A 19,101-nucleotide genomic window follows, 5' to 3' on the forward strand; every position below is an offset into this window, starting at 1 on the left:
CCACCCAGGTGGGCCGGGCACGGTGGCACCACGGCCGGGGGACGCTGCCCTGGGGCCTGGGGACGCGCAGCTTTGGGGGGATCTGTGCTGTCCCCGCCAGAGCTGGTGGCTCGGCGCTGTCCCCGGCCAGCGGTGCCACACGCGGGGCCACCGGCGCTGCTTAGCGGAGGGCTGAGCTCCTCTTGGGGGGTGGTTTGCTCGGGTTTGGTCAAAACCCGGAATGCCAGCCCTGGAAGGACGCGGTGCTGCTGTGCCAGAGCTGCTCGGTTCAAACTTCGCAGCCCGGTCCTCAGTTTGATGGGAAGCACTTGACAGAGCTGCTCTGTGCTTGGCGTTAACCCTCTCCCAGCTCCGGCCGGGCTGGAAACTGTTAATCCCGAAAAATTCACTCGCAACAAATTTAACCCCACTAAGGAGCCACGGCAGAACTCCGGGAATGGCATCCAGCAGCTGCTCCGTTTTATAATGACTTTGCATTTATCCCAGAGCCGGCTGGCGAGTTCGCACTTTATTATTATTATTATTTCCCCGAAGGGGAGGGGGTCCGATTAAAAATAATAATCATACAATAATATTCCCGAGGCAACCCTGGGAGGGCAAACCACACCTCCCCGTGCTCCGACTGTGCCACCGCTGCCGCTTTATTAATTTCCCTGCGCCGTGAGTGACAGTCCTCCAGAAGTGATAATTGGTGCGCTGTGTCTTTAAAAGGTTAAAACCCTTTTCAAAAAGGCCTCGACTCATAGTGGGAAAAGACAAGAGAGGCTTTGGCTGGCTTTGGATCCAGAAAACAGCTGCTGATTAGAGTCTGCGTCTTCGGGCTGAATTTATTACATATTTTTCAGCAGCAGGGATTCTAGGAGGAAGCTTCCGTTTGGGTTTCTTGATCGTGGTTTATTTTTATTCAGAGGAATAACAGAGGAAGGATTTGTTCCGGCTGGAGCATGCTCACAACCTGCAAGACCTCCCATTATTAAACTGCCTACTTTGGGCTTTAATATCCATGTGGTATTTTTTTGATTTTTATTAGCGTTATTATTATTTGGCAGCGTGCATCTCTATTTTTTTTCTTAATTTTTTAATAATTTATTCGGAGAGGAAGCTGATCTCGCAATGAGCTTTCTCCTTCCTTACTTGAAACAGGTGCTAATGAAAGAATGCAAATAGCATCGGCTGAGCCGAACATTTCATAAAGAAGGGAACAGCCACCGACCCGAACCGCTCCGGGATCTGCCCGCTGGCCCCCGGCAAAGGTAGGCACGGGGGCTTTTGTCGCTATTTTTATTTTTATTTTTTGCTGTTGTTCTCTGCGTGGATCTTTGGTATTTTTTCTCGCCCTTCCTTCCTTCCCTCCCTCCCTGGCTCGCTGCGGGTGCCCAGCCGGCCGGCCAGATTCCATTTTTCCTCCCCAAAGGTGCCAGCTTGGCGTCCCCGGCCGGTGTCCCCGCGTCCCCAGCGGGGGTGGCCGCGGCCACCGCGCTGGGCGAGCGCCCCGAGCCCGCGGCGAGCGCGGCGCTGTCACCGAGCCCAGCCCGGAGCCGCGGCCCCGCCACGCTCGCAGCTACTTTGCCGCTTAATTAGCCCTGGCTGTCGCATGAATTTATCGTCGCTTGACAGCAACTTCATTTTCTCCCACCGTGCGGGGAGGAGGAGGAGGAGGAGGAGGAGGAGGAGGAGGCGATGAATTGGCGCTGGCTGGTGGGAGGCAGCGCTGGGGGCGGTGGGAGGCGATCGCGGGTGTGACAGGGACGTGCCAGCCGGCCAGGGGCGTGCGGGGGGACACGGGGGGACACGGGGGGACACGGGCTCGGGGACGTGTTGCTCGGGGCCACCCGGAGCCCGGGGCCTGCGCCGCTTCCATCGCTTCCCTTCCCGCTGCCTGCGGCTGCTCCTGATGCTACAGCGCCCGGAGAAACACTCCGATTAAAAAAAAAAATAAAATAGGATGGCAAGGCTGGTTTCAGCAGCGAGGTCGCTGCGGGTGGCTGGATCCCTGCACAGAGCGCTGGGGTTATTTTTCTCCTCCTGGTTGGTTTTATTTGGCTGTGGCGTTCGGGGATCAGCCTGCGAGGTTTGTCCTTTGGGAAGCCCGAGTTTTTCCCGGTGCTGGAGGCAGGTGGAGGCATCCGCAGCCCCTTGCGGTACCTGCCCGCGGCTCTGGCCGGGTTTTGTGCCGTGTTCCCAAGCCCGGCTTGCAGCAGGGACTGCAGTGGGCTCTCCAAGGGCCAAATCCAGCCCTCCTTGGGATGATCCGGCTCCTCTGGCTGCGGGAGCCTCCCGGGGCAGGGATTAGCCCTTTGTCTGGAAGTTTGTGTTTATATTTCGGCGTGTTCAAGTGTTACATATTTCTGTGCTGGCTGTGCACGCAGGATATTTGGAGGGGTTTTGCCTGAGCGTTCGGAAAAGGATCTGCAAGAAAAGTTTCCCCCCGATGAGTGGTGCGAGCTGAGGGTGGGCAGCACGTGAAACAAAATATTTGTTTTATATGAACAGCCCCTCGAGGCTTCCTCCAGAGAGAACTTGGGAATGTCTGACCTGACAGAGGAAAAGTACCCAAAACTCAGTGTGCAGCGTGGTCTGTCCATCCCTCCCTCATTCCAAAAGCAGATGATTTTTAATTGAGAATTTGATATGGGGTGTGTGTGCAGGAAAATAGGATTAAAATGTTCTGGAGGCGGCAGGATGGGAATATTCCTCTGCTCCTGGTTTGTGCTGGGTGAGGGCTGGCAGCACCTCGTGTCCCCTGCCCTGCTGCTCTAAAAGACAGATCCGGGTGCTGGTGGCTGCTGGAAAGCCCCAGCCTCGGGCTTTGGGATGTGAGAACGTGGATTTTCCCCAAACCCTCGTGTTCCAAGTGCCGAGGCAGCTGCTGCTCCTGCAGGATTCATTTCTCGCCGTGCCAGTAACGGAGTTTGCTCAATGTTACTTTTAAAAAATTTTCTTTTGGAGATTGCAAATCTTCTGAGCTGTAACAGAACACAGGGGGGGGGGTCTGGATTTATTCCCTCCCCCCGAGGCTCAGCTGGAGCGCTCAGATCTGTCCTGACTGTGCCATGTGCTGCTGCTCGCTCTGCTCAGGGAAACGCTTGGGGTGAGAAACCTGCCAAGAAACCCGAGAGAGCAGTGACAGAAGGGGGAGAGGATGGGAAGATCTTCTTATGGGGGTGTTTCCCCTATGGAAGGGGGTGTTTCTCCTATGCAGATGTTTTCCCTATGGAAGTTGATGTTTTCCCTATGGAAGTTGTTGTTTCCCCTATGGAAGGGGGTGTTTCTCTTATGGAAGTTGGTGTTTCCTCAATGGAGGGGGATGTTTCCCCTATGGAAGTTGGTTCTCCCCCTATGGAAGGGGGTGTTTCACCTATGCAGATTTTTTCCCTATAGAAGTTGGTATTTTCCCTATGGAAGATGGTGTTTCTCCTATGGAAGAGGGTGTTTCTCCTATGCAGATTTTTTTCCCTATAGAAGTTGGCGTTTCCCCTATGGAAGTTTGTATTTTCCCTATGAAGGGTGGTGTTTCCCCTATGGAAGTTGGTGTTTTCCCTATAGAAGTTGGTATTTTCCCTGTGGAAGGTGGTGTTTTCCCGATGGAAGTTTGTTTCTCCTATGGAGCTGTTTCTCCTATGGAAGTTGGTGTTTCCCCTATGGAAGTTGGTGTTCCTCCCATGGAGATGTTTCCCCTATGGAAGTTGGCACATTCCCTATAAAAGATGATTTTTTGCCTATGGAACTCGATGTTTCCCCTGTGGAAGGTGGTGTCTTTCCTATTAAAGCACCTCCTATATCAAGTTTTGGCTTCAGTGCTGCCTCTGGGGTCACAAACATCTTCATGCACAACCCAAACCTTGAGCCAGCCACTTGGGCAGGACAGTGGTGTTTGTCCCAGGATTCTCAGCACAGGTGGTGGCACCTGAGCCCTGCCAGGATCTGCTCTGAGGCCTCTGCAGAACCTTGGGGACCAGTGGGAATTTCTGGCACTGGATCCACATGATTTTTATAATTTCACCCCCCTTGAGAAAGAGAAATAAAACTGTTTCTGTCCCAGGCACTGCAGCCCAGCTCATCTGGCACAGGAAAGCATTCTGGTCATTATTTTCCTTGAAACAGTCGTAAAACTCCTGTAAACACACACAACACACGAGCCTGGGGCCTCCAAACAGCTCCTCAGGCTGCTCCTGGGAATGGCTGGGGCAGCTCCCTGGGAGTGGGGAGGGTGCTGGGAATTCAGAGAGCTGCTGATGGGCCAGAGAGTTTTATGGAGCCCTGGAGGAGCTGGAGTCAGAGTGCTGGAAGGCCTCCTCCTCCTCCTCCTCAGGTGCAATTTAGTTCTGGATTTCCACCTGGATAAAATTCCCAGAATTTTACTCTCTGTTCAGGACGTGGAGCTGGGAGGGAGGGATGGGTGCCAGGAGCACAGGAACTCCCCATTGACCCAAACCCCTCATTTTTAACAGTGGGGGAATCTCTGCCTGGTGCTGCTGGGAGCACAAACAACTCTGGAATAGTTTGGGGTTAAAAATCTCTCTTTTCTCCATGTCTGGCTCAATCCCTGCTGCTGGCTCAGTTTGTGCAGATGGAAAAATGAGATAACATGGGAATAATGTGGGACAGCATGGGAATAATGTGGGATAACATGGGAATAATGTGGGATAACATGGGAATAATGCGGGATAACATGGGAATAATGTGGGATAACATGGGAATAATGTGGGATAACATGGGAATAACATGGGATAACATGGGAATAATGTGGGATAACATGGGAATAATGTGGGATAGCACAGGAATGGTGAGCCCAGCTCCCTGGTTTATTTCCCTGTTAAAGGTGTGTGCTGATATTCTTCCAAAACATCTCAGAGGGCTGGTGCTTGCTACCCATATTTAGCCATATTTTGGACCCATATTTTATTCTTGACCCATATTTGCCCACATTTTACACCCATATTCCTGACCCATGCTTCTTCATATTCCCATATTTTGGACTTATTTTTCCCCATATTTTTGACCCATATTTACCCATATTCTTGATGCATATTTCCCCATTTTCACCCCTATTCCTGACCCATTTTTTCCCCAATTCCTGACCCATATTTACCCATTTTTACTCATATTCCTGACCTATATTTACCTGCATTCCTGACCCATATTCACCCATTTTCACCACATTCCTGCCCTTCCTGTGGCAGGGCTGTCAAGACCCACAGGCCACATCTCTCCCTTTAGTTCTTTAAAAAGCTCTGAAACTTTTTCATGCCAAGAATGGAAACGTTGCAGCTCCCTAAGTCAGGGATTTGCTCTCAGTTCTGTAGGGGGGGGGGAACCAGTGTGGCTTTTTTGTTCCTTTTTTGTTCCTTTTTTTGCTCCTTTTTAACCTTTCTGCGTCTTTACTTTTCCTCCTGTGTGGGAAACGGGCAGGAGGGAGGAGGGGGAACCTCCTGGCTGAGCTCTCAGTGGGAGTCCCTGGCAGATTGAAAATACAAATAATAAGTTCTGACTCTAAGCCCCAACTGCAGACAGCAGCACTCACTGGGGTTTTGGGGTTGTTTTTATATTTTAGATCATTATTTGCTGGGCAGGCTCTGGAAAAATGCACATTTTACTGTGAAGCCAAATGAGGTTTGAGAAGCCCCCGGGCTGTGGGTGCTCAGGGGGGTTGGGGCTGTTTCAGGGGGATGTCACACCTGGAATTGAATAATGGGATCATTTATCCAGGCTGGGACACTTTGGGCTCTGGGGATGCTGCTGGACCCCCAGGAGCTCCAGGAATTGCTGCTGGGCTGGTGCCAGGAGCTGGTCCCAGCCTGGATGTGCTGCTGTGTCCCACCAGGCCTGACCCCACTCCCTGCAGCTGGGAGAGGAGGATCCCACAGGAGGGTCCCATGGGATTTCAGCCCTTCCAGATGATTTCCCACCCTGGAGCAGCCCAGATTTCAGTGCACCAGTTTCTCACCAGTTTCTCCTCTGCCACCCCAGCAGCTTGGGAAGGAGCTGGGACAATAAAATCCTGGAGATTTTCTTTGCTCATGGATGGCTGGATCATCTCCTGCCCCAGGAGGGTCCCATGGGATTCCAGCCCTTCCAGCTGATTTCCCACATTTCAGTGCTGCACCATCTGCCTCTCCCTGGCTTCTCTGTGCCACCCTGGCAGCTCCTGTGGGACCCTGAAGGAGCTGGGGCAATAAAATTTTATCCAATAAAATAAAATAAAATGCCCATGGATGGCTGGATCATCTCCTGCCTCCCTGAGGGAGGGTCCAGGGCTGCTGCTGACTCAGGGGTGGGATCTGGGGGCTGCAGGAAGCAGCAGTGAGCAAACCCTGATGGAAGCAGGGATGCTGTGGGCACAGAGAGCCCAGGACTGATCTCTGAGTGAAGCAGGGATGAGAAAAGCTCGTGGTGATGTCAGGGATGAGCTCAGGGAGCTGGGAGCAGCACCTTGGATCCAAACAAAACTTCTCTCCTGCTTTTTTAGCTGCCTTGAGAGCTGAAGCAGGTTTTATAATCCCAGTGGGTGCTCCTGGATGGATTGGAAAACAAAATGTCCAGGACGTTGGGAATGACCAGAATTGGATTTTAGATGGAATTTTATGTGCAGAAGGGCAGGTTCTTGGGAAAGGCTCAACCATCCCAATCCCTGTAACCCCCATCCATCCCCCGGGTTCCAAAGGGATTTCCAGCCCTCCCCAGCCAATTCCTCTTTGTTTTAATCCATGAAAATAAATTTATCCTCATCCCTCATCTCTCTTCTCCTTTACCTGCCTCTGTGTTGCTTTCCAGGGTCTCAGCATTTGCAGGGATATTCATTTCACCTCAATTTTGGGAGCTTGGGTTCATATTTTGAATTTTTTTTTTGTTTCCTGTACTTCTGGCATCAGAAGGAATTTCATGGGAGAGTGCAAATTGCCGAGACAAACAACTTGTTTTGTTTTGAAGGGCTGTTCCAAAGCAGTTTGGTCAGATTTTTCCTGAAAAAAAAAAATAAAAAAAATAAAAAACCTCCTTGCTGCAAGGAATTTGGGGCAAAAAAGGGATTCTCCTGTGCAGCAGAAATGTCCCCAAAACCACATGGTGATATTTGATTTATTATAACTTAGATTAATTAATTGGAGAGAAATTCTGTGCAGGGAAAAAAAAACAGGATCAGGAGTGCAGCAGCTCAGGACAAAGCTGCACAAAAGCTGCACCTGGCAGGGCTGATTTTCCTTTTGCCACGGGAATTTTGGGTGCCTGGTCCCTCCTGAGTCCATCAGCTCCTGGGCTGAGCACTTCCCAGAGCTGGCTGCTGGTGGGATGTGATCCCTTGGGAAGGTTTTTCAAATAAAATATAAAATATAAAATATAAAATATAAAATATAAAATATAAAATATAAAATATAAAATATAAAATATAAAATTGTATAATATAATATATAATATATAACATTATATATATAATATATAATATATAATATATAATATATAATATATAATATATAATATATAATATATAATATATAATAGATAATAGATAATAGATAATGAATATATGAATATATAAATATATAAATATATAATATATAGTATATAGTATATAGTATATAGTATATTATATGCTATGTATTATTAATTTATTATATATAATATATAATTGATATATATACATAAGGATATATATAAGGATATATAATAGAAGGATAATATTTCAGTCAGGAGGAATGCAAGGAAGCTGCAATCATCCCATATCCATCCTTATCCCGAGCTGTATTTTGGGATCTGAGTCCATTTCAAAGCCTGAACCCATCCCTGAGCTGCCAGTTCTGCACAAAATTGAAAATTCCAAGGGTGATTTTCCCAGCTCCCTGCCCATAACAGGTTCCTGTTGTTATTTCTGTCCGTGTTTATCCATTTTTATTTCCATTTTTTATCAGTTTTTTCCCCAATCCATTTGGATTTTGGTGCTGGAGAAGCTGCCTAGGGCCTGGTGCTGCCTGCAGGAGCCCAGTCCTGAGTCAAATCTGCATTTCAGGCTAAAAATCCTCATTATGGACCAACTTTCCTGGCTGAAAAACCCTAAAATGACCTCGGGAATTGGGAGCAAAGGTGGAGGAGGAGAGGATGTGAATATCCCAGGAAGTTTTGAACTGAAACATTCCAGAGTGGGAACAAGAGCTGCCCCACATCCATCCTCATCCCGAGCTGTATTTTGGGATCTGAGGGCACTTTAAGGCCTGACCCATCCCTGTCCTGAACAAAATTGAGAATTCTCCCTGCCCATAACAGGTTCCTGATGCTCCTGTTGTTATTTCTGCCTGTGTTTATCCATTTTTTCCCAATCCATTTGTATTTTCCCACTGGAAAACTCCTCCGAGTTTTGAGCTGTCTGCAGGAGCCCAGCCCTGACTCAAACCCACATTTTAGCATAAAAATCTTCATTATGGACCAACTTTCCTGGCTGAAAAACCCTAAAATGACCTCGGGAGTCGGGAGCAAAGGTGGAGGAGGGGGGAGAGGATGCGAATATCCCAGAAAGTTGCAAAGTGGAGCATTCCAGAGTGGGAATAAGAGCGGGAGGTTGAATGTGCAATCACAACCTCCCTTTGTCTGCGGGCTGTTGATCGGCGAAGCTGCAATCTCGTGGCAATAAATAGATATTTAAGATAAGCTCCGGCGTGTAATTAAAGACTTCTGCCACACGGCCAGATGCGCTGCCTTTATCTTTGTGTAAATGAGAGCGGAGTGGGGCTCTGCCTGCGCTGAGTGCCCAAAAAAAAGGGGAAAAAAGGTTCTTTGTCCCGATTCGCATCCGTTTGCTGCAGGGTGGGAGGGATGGGACCGTCCCCTTCCCCAGGGAAGCTGGAAATTTCAGTGGTCTAAGGCTAAAGGGAATTAAATGTGTTGGTAAAAGGTGAAGAAGCAGCCGGGAGCGTTTCCCTGATTTTCCAGGGTTTTGGGATGGAAATTCAGGGAGGGAGGGATGGGACCATTCCCTCCTCAGGAAAGCTGGAAGTTGTGGAAATTTAAAGGCTAAAGGGAATTAAATGTGTTTTTGTCAGTGTCGATAAATGGTGAGCACTCAGCCCTCGGTTTCCCTGATTTTCCAGGGTTTTGGGATGGAAATTCAGGGAGGGAGGGATGGAATTTTAGAGAGGGAAAGATGGGACCGTCCCTTCCCAGGGAAATTGGGAATTGGGGTGCTCTAAGGCTTAAAAGGAATTAAATGTATTGAGAAAAGGTGAACCAGCAGCCAGGAGCGTTTCCCTGATTTTCCAGGGTTTTTGGGATGGAAATTCAGGGAGGGAGGGATGGGACCGTCCCTTCCCAGGGAAATTGGGAATTGGGGTGCTCTAAGGGCTAAAGGGAATTAAATGTATTGTAGAAGGTGAACCAGGAGCGTTTCCCTGATTTTCCAGGGTTTTGGGTTGGAAATTCAGGGAGGGAGGGATGGAATTTTAGGGATGGAGGTTCAAGGAGGGAGGGATGGGACCATCCCCTCCCGAGGAAAGCTGGAAATTTCAGCGTTCTGAGGAGCTAAAAGGAATTAATGTGGCGTTGTCACAGGCAGGAACATTTCCCTGATTTCCCGGTGTTTCGGGATGGGAATTCGGGTGACTCCGCCCCTGCCTTGGGACTCCAGCCCAGCTTTGTCCTGTCCCACTGCAGGCCTGGGATCAGCAGGGGGGTTGTGAATGGTCCTGAAAAAAAATCCACCTGAGCAGGGAAAATTCCATCCTGGAAGAGTCTTCCTGGTCCTTTCCTGCTCCAGGAACTCCTGGGACAGGCAAGTTTTGTTCCAAGCAGTGCCGGTGTCATTAGTGAGATCTGGTTTGAGCTTTTCCAGCAGCACCTTGGATTTCAGATCCCCTCTTTGGGCTGGAATCCTTAAAAAATGGACAGGAAGTGATGCTGTGTTTTGGGGATTAAAAAACTGGGAAGGAGCAGAGAAAAACAATTTCTTTTGGGATTTGTACCCCAGGGGAATTCCTGTTGGATTCTGGGATGGGATTTATTTGGAATTTCTTGGGTTTATGTATTGCAATTTTGCATTCTTTTTCTTAACAAGGTGGAATTGTTTGATTAAGTTTTTGAGTATTTTTTTGTGGGTTTTTTTTGTCTGTTTTTGTTTTGGTTTTTTTGTTTTTTTGTTTTTTTAAATGGGATTCCTTTCTTGGGGTTTTACCTTTATCCTGCTACTCCTCTCCCACTTAGGCCATCCCAAACCCTCCCTAAACTCGGTATTTGTACCTTGATCCTGACTAACTCTGACTTGTAGTCAAATATTTGACTCCTGGAGGTTTTTCCCTTTTCTAAACCCCACGAAATGGCAGAGCCAAGCTCCCACCCAACAACCCCACTCAGCTTTTTGGGAAATGGGTTTTTCCAAGGCTAAACCCTTTTTAAAACCCTTAAAGCTGCATAAGCAGCTTAAACCCAGCTAAAGCCTGAGATCATTTTAAACAGCTTGTGCCAATAGAAAGACTTAGATTATCTTAAATACCTTAAACAGATCTGCAGCTTTAAGGGAGAATTTGGCCAGATTTGGTTGATTATTTGATTTGGGTGATTTTGGTGTCACCACTGGGTGACTCTGCCCAACCACTCCTGGCTGGGGGACAGAAAATCAGGGAATGTTGGGAATTTTTTTTTACACTTTAGATGTTTGTTTGACTCTAAACATGGCAGGAAAATCCCAATTTGTGACCTTAACCCTGACCTCATGCTCAGCTCAGGATCATCTCTAATTCCTGAGCACTTTGGGTTATTTGGGATAAATCCACAGCTGATTTGCAGGAAAAGTTGGGGTTTGTTCCACCAGATGAGGATTTTCAGTGCCTGGGCTGCCCTGTGCAGTCTGGGCTCTCCTAAACCACTCTTAGAGATTTGAAAATCCCACCTCCAACGTGGAGGCTTAATTAACCCTTGTTTAATTAATTAATTAATGGGAATAAATGGGGCTGCACTGGAGATTTTGGGGCTGAACTGGAGATTTTGGGGCTGCACTGGAGTTTTTGGGGCTGCACTGGAGATTTTGGGGCTAAACTTGAAATTTAAGGGCTGCACTAGAGCTTTTGGGGCTAAACTGGAGATTTTGGGGCTGGACTTGAGATTTTTGGGCTGTACTGGAGTTTTTATTCCCTCTGTAGAACCATGAGTTCCTTGAGTAAAGGATTTCTTGCTAAATTTTGTTATTTTTATGGGTTTTTCCTGGTGGTTTGCTGGAAGTTCTGAGTGCTCTGAGCCCCAGAGATCCCAGTGAGTCTCTTCCAACCAGGAATATTCTGGGATGTGCTCCCAGATCCCAGCCCACGGTGCCATGGAAGCGCTGTGGGTGTGGGGAGGGAAATTTGGAGATCCCTAAAATCCATTCAGGCAACAAGGAGCCAGAATGGGTAAAGAAGGAAAAAAAGAAATCAAACAAAAAATCAAACAGGAAAAGGTCACAAGGTAACAAAAAGTAGGATTGTGAGGAAGGATGGAGCAGGATGGAAAAGGGAACAATAAAATCCCCTGGGTTTGGTCAGAACATTTCCTAGAGAACAATAAAATTAAAAAATAGCTCAATTCCCTGAGAACATCAAATTCAGAGTAAAAGGGCTTTGTCCATAATCATAAATACACTTTTAATGTGGATTTTTATTACAAATGTTCCTTTTAAAACTTTTATTTTCTGGGTGTCTTTCTGGTAACCTCCCACTGCTTTTCAATCCCTGCTGGGACATTCTCCCATGTCCTGGAACACCAAATGTTGCTGCTTATTCCTGAAAATCCTGCAGGATTCCTGGTACCTCACTGAGCTCCCGGCTTTTCCTTTGAGACAGCGTTTGCTATTTAAAAATTAAATAGTAAAAAAGAAAAAAAGCTTTTCCTTGAGGTTATTTAATGTCTCCAGGTGTTTTTCTGTGTCATTTCCCATTTTTAATCATTTTTCTCATGATGACCTCCCAGAGCAGAATTATGTGTATATCTATTTATTTATTAAAAACCCGATTTTTTTTTCCCCCACAAAGTAGAAGTAGGAACAAAGGAAAGCAGAAAAAATTTTGAATTTCATGTTGCAACATCTAAAAAGTTCTGTATTTGTAGAGATAATGGTCAGTAAGAGGGAGTAACAGGATTTCCATGGGGTTGTGGCTGAAAGGTGTGTTCAGAGCAGGTGGGGATTCATATTTATATTTATAATTTAGATTTATATTTATTTATTTTTATTTTTAAATTTAATTTGTATTTGAAGTATTTTTAATTTTATTTCTATTTTTTAATAATTTGTTATTTAATTATATATATACTATATAATATATACTACGTACTAAATACTATATACGATATAATACATATTTTATATTTTCTATATATGTAAATGTATAATATATATAAAATATATAATTTATAATATAAATAAATATATAATATATAATATATAATATATAATATATAATATATAATATATAATATATAATATATAATATATAATATATAATATATAATATATATATTTAATTTTTTTAATGTAATTTCTTGCTCCGCCCTCCAAATTGCCCCGAGCTGCTCTCCTGAGCGAGGCCTCCCCGAAACTCTTCCCTGCAGAGTTTTTCTGGAGCGAGCTGCCACAACAGGCAGCAATTCCCGGTTTTTCAGGGATGCAAATGGAGCAGCGCAGGAGCCCGAGGGGTTTTTTGGAATCTTGCGCCAGTGGGACTTGAGTTTTTGTTGGTAGAAACCAACCCTGCGGGAAAACCCCTTTCCCATCCTCATATTCCTCTTGGAAAAAAATTTGTATTTTGATTTTTCGGCGCCCCGAGCTGCGATTTTCAAGACACGAGCGGAGCTTTGCGCGGAGCCTCCGGGGTTTTGTGCGGCCGGGACCGCGCCGGGGCTGCCGCACATCCCGCGTCCTTCCCGGGGTGGGACACCCCAAAACCCCCGGGGCTCCGCTGGCCTGCGGGAACGCGGCTGCAAAACCAACCCGCGGGGTAAAAACAGGGGATAAAACACGGGGTAAAAACACCACGGGGTAAAAACACGGGGTAAAAACACGGGGTAAAGATACAGGAAACACGGGGTAAAGCACGGGGTAAAAACACGGGGTAAAAACACGGGGTAAAAACACGGGGTAAAAACACGGGGTAAAAACAACACGGGGTAAAGATACAGGATAAAAACACGGGGTAAAAACACGGGGTAAAAACACGGGGTAAAAACATGGGATAAAGATACGGGGTAAAAACACGGGATAAAACACGGGGTAAAGATACAGGATAAAAACACGGGGTAAAAACAACACGGGGTAAAGATACAGGATAAAAACACGGGGTAAAACACGGGGTAAAAACACGGGGTAAAAACACGGGGTAAAGATACAGGAAACACGGGGTAAAGCACGGGGTAAAAACACGGGGTAAAAACACGGGGTAAAAACACGGGGTAAAAACACGGGGTAAAAACAACACGGGGTAAAGATACAGGATTAAAACACGGGGTAAAAACACGGGGTTAAAATATGGGATAAAAACACGGGATGAAAATATGGGATAAAGATACGGGGTAAAAGCACGGGATAAAACACGGGATCAAAGCAGAGGTGCTGAGGAGCGGCTGTGCCGGGGGTGCCTGGCTCAGGCCGGGCTGTTTGGGGTTTTTTTTTTCCTCCCGTCCCTGGGATGGGCAGAGCTGCCCGTGGCTCCTCTGGCAGCAGCAGGGACCAGCTGATCCCATCTCCATGGAGCTGCCCAGGGTCTCCTCTCCCTCTCCTCTCCGTGAATAATTCAGGTGTGATCCCCACACCTGCAGGGATGGAGGGACAGGACACAGGGAATGGCTCCCACTGCCAGAGGGCAGGGCTGGGGGGATCCTGGGCAGGAATTGTTCCCTGGGAGGGTGGGCAGGGCTGGGATGGAATTGCCAGAGCAGCTGTGGCTGCCCCTGGATCCCTGGCAGTGCCCAAGGCCAGGCTGGACACTGGGAGCAGCTGGGACAGTGGGAGGTGTCCCTGCCCTGTGGGGTGGGATAATGGGATGGGATAACGGGATGGGATGGGATGGGATAATGGGATGGGATGGGATGGGATGGGATGGGATGGGATGGGATGGGATGGGATGGGATGGGATGGGATGGGATGGGATAATGGGATGGGATGACTCAGCCTGCAGGGCCTGCCCAGGGTGATGAAGGAATCCAGCAGGGAGAGATCCCCTCTGTGGGCAGCTCCTGGCTCTTCCCAGCACAGCTGGTCTCTGCTTTTATGAACTCCCTGAGGCTCTGAGGAGCTGCATCCCGAGCTGGAGTTTGGTGCCAGATTTTTTTGTCACCCAAAGCTGTGGGAAAACAAAAAAACCTCTCCAACAGCATTTTTAGTGTTAGAGAATCGAGGCTTTGCTTTATTTTGGCCAGGATGTGCAACAGAAATAATTTCATCCCTCACATTGCTGGGTTGTGCAGGAAAATCATCCCATCCCACATGGGATTTTTCCCATATTTATCCATGAAAAACGCAGAGAAATTCTCATTCATTCGTCCCAAATTATCCAATTCTTAGTGTTCGGTTTCCTGTTGGTTATTGATCCCTTCAGTGCTGATCAGGTTCTCATTCTCTGGTCTCTTATCGATCTCTTCCCAGACCCGGTGTCTCGGCCACACCAGGGGTGATGTCCGAGGTTATCTTTGTTAATTGCTGCTAATTATCATTATCTCCTGCACATCCTCAGGCTACTTCCAATCTGTTGATGCTCAGTTTATCAGGACTCACCTGATCATCAGAACCTTTTAAAAAAATATATTAAAAATTCAATTCCCTTCCCCCCAGGGCAAAGACGAACAAACCCCTGGACTAAAATGAGCTCAAATACAACTTTAGGAGTTGTGTCGTTTCCAACAGACTCGTAAATGGTTTCTCAGAGGTGTTACAAAAACCCGGGAGCCTCCTCCTGGGTGTTAGTTTAATTTGGATGCAGCTGGAGGGAGGCAGGAGCGTCACCGCTGCCCTGTGACATCAGAGCAGGAGTTGGGGCTCCGGGCCAGCTCCCACGCTGTTCCACCAGCTCCGGGCTCGCCAGACCCGTGCGAGCTGAGATTCCCGGGATTCCAGGCTGCAGGCGGCTGGGAAGCACAGGGGGTGTTGTCCTTCTTGTGTTCCAGCAGGAGAAATCCCTCTGGCACCCTCCTCTCCCACCGCTGGATTTCACAGAATCTTCATTGTCGCCTAAAATTCGGGTTTGGCCGTCCAGCTGCAAGGACAAAACTTGAATTTTTCCCTTTTATCATCTCTGCTTTTTTTTTTTTTAAGCCCTCCTGCAGAGCCAGCCCTGCTCAGGTGGAAAGACTTGGCGACACCCATCAGGTTATTAATTCATTAAATAACGTAATTAAAATGAAATAAACCCGGCTCACCCCCGCTGCTCAGGGACAGAGCTATTTATCAGAACTTGGGAGATCCCTGCAAGTGTTTGGTGCTGGCACATGGAGGAATTCCCAGCAAGGAAAGCAGGGAGCGGCTCTTGGGGAATTAGGGACAAGGAAAACCTGGGAGAGGAGCCCCCAAAAACCAGCTGTGGGTTGGAATCGAGGAGTGTGAGGAATTCCCTGAGGAGATAATCAGCCAGGACACCAGGAAGGGAGGAGAAGCCCTGGGGAATCTCTGCTGCTGTTGGAGAAAATTCCGGATTCTCAGGTCGGGGAGATGAATTCAAATGAGGATAAATGTGACGAGCAGCGATTACAGAGAGGAGAGCGGAGCAATTTCCTCGCCCAGAGGAGATTAAGGGCCCATCACCTCATCCTAATGAGGGCCAGCCCTGCCGGGGGCTCCCAGCCTTCAGCAGGGAATGGATAATGACAGAGCTGAACCTGGGATTTGTCAAATCCGCTGGAAAAATCCTCAAACCGACGTTAAATCCAAACAATCATTGATGACTCGAGAGGCGCTGGGAGCCCCGAGCAGGGACTGAGTGGGAGGGTCCTGGGGCACAGAGTCCCCACAGCTGCCGGGGTATTGTTTGGAGAAGGAGACGCTTTTCCATAGGGATGTCCTTAATCAGGATCTTAATTCTGGGGTTTCCTCAGCACGTTTGTTCCTGAATTTCAGCTGAGAGCCTCCTCAGCCCTGAGCCTGTCATTAATCATTAAGCACAGACCAGGAGCTGCTCACTGATGATGTGTGGCCATTTCTTTGTTTTATATTTGGAATTTCCTCATTGGAATTCCCCTCCTGCATGGGTGGGAGTGGGGGCTGCTGCTCTGGGGAGCTCAGGTCAGTTCTTTGCTCAGCCCCAAACTTTGCCCAGTGCCGGAGAGGTGCAAAGCAGCCCTGCAAGCCCTGGGGCAGTGAGAGAAGGGAACGTGCAGAGTCAATAATTAAATGTGGGATTTGGAGCTGATTTCCCTTGTTTGCCTCAGGAATAACACTGAGATCCCTTCCAGCCTCTGCTCTGAGCTCTGACATCCAGGAGCCTCTGGACAGGCCAAATCCAAGGGGCTGCTGCAGAAATCCTTGGGAATGCTCCTGTCCCAGCTGATCCTGGGGTCTCTGCAGGGATTTGTCCCCTCTGTGCCTCCTCCTACTGCTGCAGGAATTACGGAATCAATCATGGAATGATTTGGGTTGAAGGACCTTAAATCCCACCCAGTGCCATCCCCAGGGACATTCCAGCTGTCCCAGCTGCTCCCAGTGTCCAGCCTGGCCTTGGGCACTGCCAGGGATCCAGGGGCAGCCACAGCTGCTCTGGCAATTCCATCCCAGCCCTGCCCACCCTCCCAGGGAACAATTCCTGCCCAAGATCCCATCCGAATCCCTCCTCTTTTAATTTAAACCCATTCCCCCTGTCCTGTCTCCCTCTGCCCACGGAAGAAGTCTCTGCCTCTTTAATCTGCTGCCTTTAAGTCCTGCTTAAGTCAAAAGTTGAGCTCAGCTTCTTCACTTTTTCACCAGTTGCATTTTAAAAAAAAGAATTACGTTTTGTAAGACTTTTTTTTTTTTTTTTTTTTTTTTTAATGAGAGAAGACGCAGCAGTTGGAGATTTTGGGAATGCTGGACCACTAGCCTCTCCCTTCTCCTCTCCCAGCCTGAAGGATCCCGCTCTCCCTTCAATATCAGGGATTTCGGGATGCCAAACACTCGCAATTCCTGATTTTCTGCGCTGCCGGGAGCTCCAGTTCCTCCCCCGTTATCAGGGCGGAGATCAAAGCGCATCATTTAAAGAACAAATGCTGCGAATACCTGGAATTTCTGCTCTGACTCTTTTTGGGAGAGGGGATTGACGCCACAAACTCGAGCTAATCCCGGGATTTGACACCGAGAGCTGCGAAGTGACGTTACCTGAGAGAGGAATTGCAGGATCCAGCCTGTTTTTGTCAGGAATTCCTCAGGATCTGGGAATATGCTCAGGATCCTGCCCCGAGTCAGGGTTCTTTTCATCTTCCTTAGTGTGATTTATTTTTATTTCGTTTTATGAGTGATTTATTTTTTCCTGCTCCGGGTTTATTTTTAGCATCTGGTGAAAAGCTGCACACCTTGAAAAGGAGAAGCTGGGGGAGAGGCTGATTCCTCGGGCTCACCTGGTTTTGAAAGGGCATTTCTGTCACCCTGCAGCACCTTTGCCCCATGAAAATTGTCCCTGAAGTGTCACTTTGTCCTTTAAGTTCAGTTGGGAGCTGTGGGCAGAGCATGAGGAGCCCTCTGTGAACTTTCCATCCCATTCAACAGCAAAACCTTTATTTTCCCCTGGTTTAAGAGTAGTTTTAATTCAGGTTAATCAGTGCAGCACTAAATAAGAGATGAGCACAACCAGGGTGGATTTAGAGGTGCAGCAGCCATGAATAAAATTGAAATTCTTTGCTGTTGTAATATCCTAGAATCCTCTGCCCTGTCTGGAAATTACAGGTTGATTAATTTAGACCTGTTAATGAAATAGTGCAGGGTAAATCCCACCCTGAGGAGAGAAATGACCACACAGAAATAGTTTTTGTGGATCTTGTGAGAAATTTAAAGGCATTTTTTGGCCTTTTAAACCTTCAGTGATGCTGCAGCCCTGATGTTTTAATTAGCTGGGAACAATTTGACTTGAATATGATGGGGGTGGTTGTCAGGGTGTGTCCACAAGGAGTTTTTAAAATCTTTTTCATTGGTTTCTGAATTTAAAATTTATATTTTTTGCCTGAGTTCTTCACCCTGTGGGGTAGAGGAACAGAAACTTCATCATCTGCAGCAGGGCCAGGATTGGACTGGATGATCCCTTTGGGTCCCTCCCAACTCGGTTTATTCTGTGATTTTCCAAGAGTTTTAATTCCCTGGTTTGGGGTTTTCTGTGCCAGCTGCTGGGAGAACTTTTACCTGTCTTGATGGACCAAAAAACCACTTCTCTATCAAAAGAAAATGCAATGATTTTCAATATCTCCACATTTTTTTCCCTTAAGGATTAAAAAATTAAAACCTGAGCATCACTGACACCCTCAGCCCTCGGGAACGCCAGGCTGTGACCTCTCACTTCCCTTTTCCAGAGGGATTTGGAGGCTGGGAGGGAAAAGCTCCTTCCCTTTGCACCTTCCCCGTGCAGCAGATGGGAAAAGGTGAAAAGCCACGAGCTCTGCTCTCCCAGGAGCAGCCATTTGGCTGCTGCTTATCCCAAATTCTCCAGCAGGAAAAAGTCACAAATCCTGCAGAATTCCCAGCTCGAGGAGCAGCTGGCTCCGACAGGGGGGCTGGAAATGAAGCTGGGAGGAGAGGAGAGGCTTGGGGAGGATTTGTCCTTTGCTGGATCCAGGCCCAAATACCAGGAATTCCCAACAGTGTCCCTGACTTATCTCTGAGTTCATTCCAGTCAGGTGTATCCTCGTGTCCTGGTTTGAAGGACAGGTGGCTGCCAATAAAGGCAGGAGCTTCTCTTTGAAATGGAGAATGTAAACCCCCTCCCTCCAAATTATTATAATTTTGAAATTAAGGGGCTCTCAGGCAAAGATATGGGAATGAGGAATAACAGTTCTTTACTAGGAAAATTAAAATAGAAATACAGTATTACAAAGAACAATCCCAACCCTGCCAGAGTCAGAATCCAAGCTGACACCCGTCAGTCAGTCAGGGTGTTGGCACAGTCCCATTCAATGGTGGCTGCATCCTCCTGCAGGGGCAGATGTGGTTCA

The 19,101-nt window shown here is 47.6% G+C and overlaps 1 protein-coding gene across 2 annotated transcripts in view; it reads left to right on the forward strand.

Moving 5' to 3' along the window:
• Positions 1-737: 737 nt before the first annotated feature.
• The window catches only part of HIVEP3 (HIVEP zinc finger 3), a 185,039-nt gene continuing 166,675 nt past the window's right edge, over positions 738-19,101 (forward strand). The window contains exon 1 of one of the 2 annotated variants that reach the window (XM_056508965.1): positions 738-1,253. The gene's annotated coding sequence lies outside the window, so the exon portion shown is untranslated. The remainder of the gene's footprint in view (positions 1,254-19,101) is intronic. The other variant, XM_056508964.1, reaches the window with a different exon arrangement.

The sequence above is a fragment of the Oenanthe melanoleuca genome, chromosome 23 (genome assembly GCF_029582105.1).
Source record: "Oenanthe melanoleuca isolate GR-GAL-2019-014 chromosome 23, OMel1.0, whole genome shotgun sequence".
NCBI lineage: Eukaryota > Metazoa > Chordata > Aves > Passeriformes > Muscicapidae > Oenanthe > Oenanthe melanoleuca.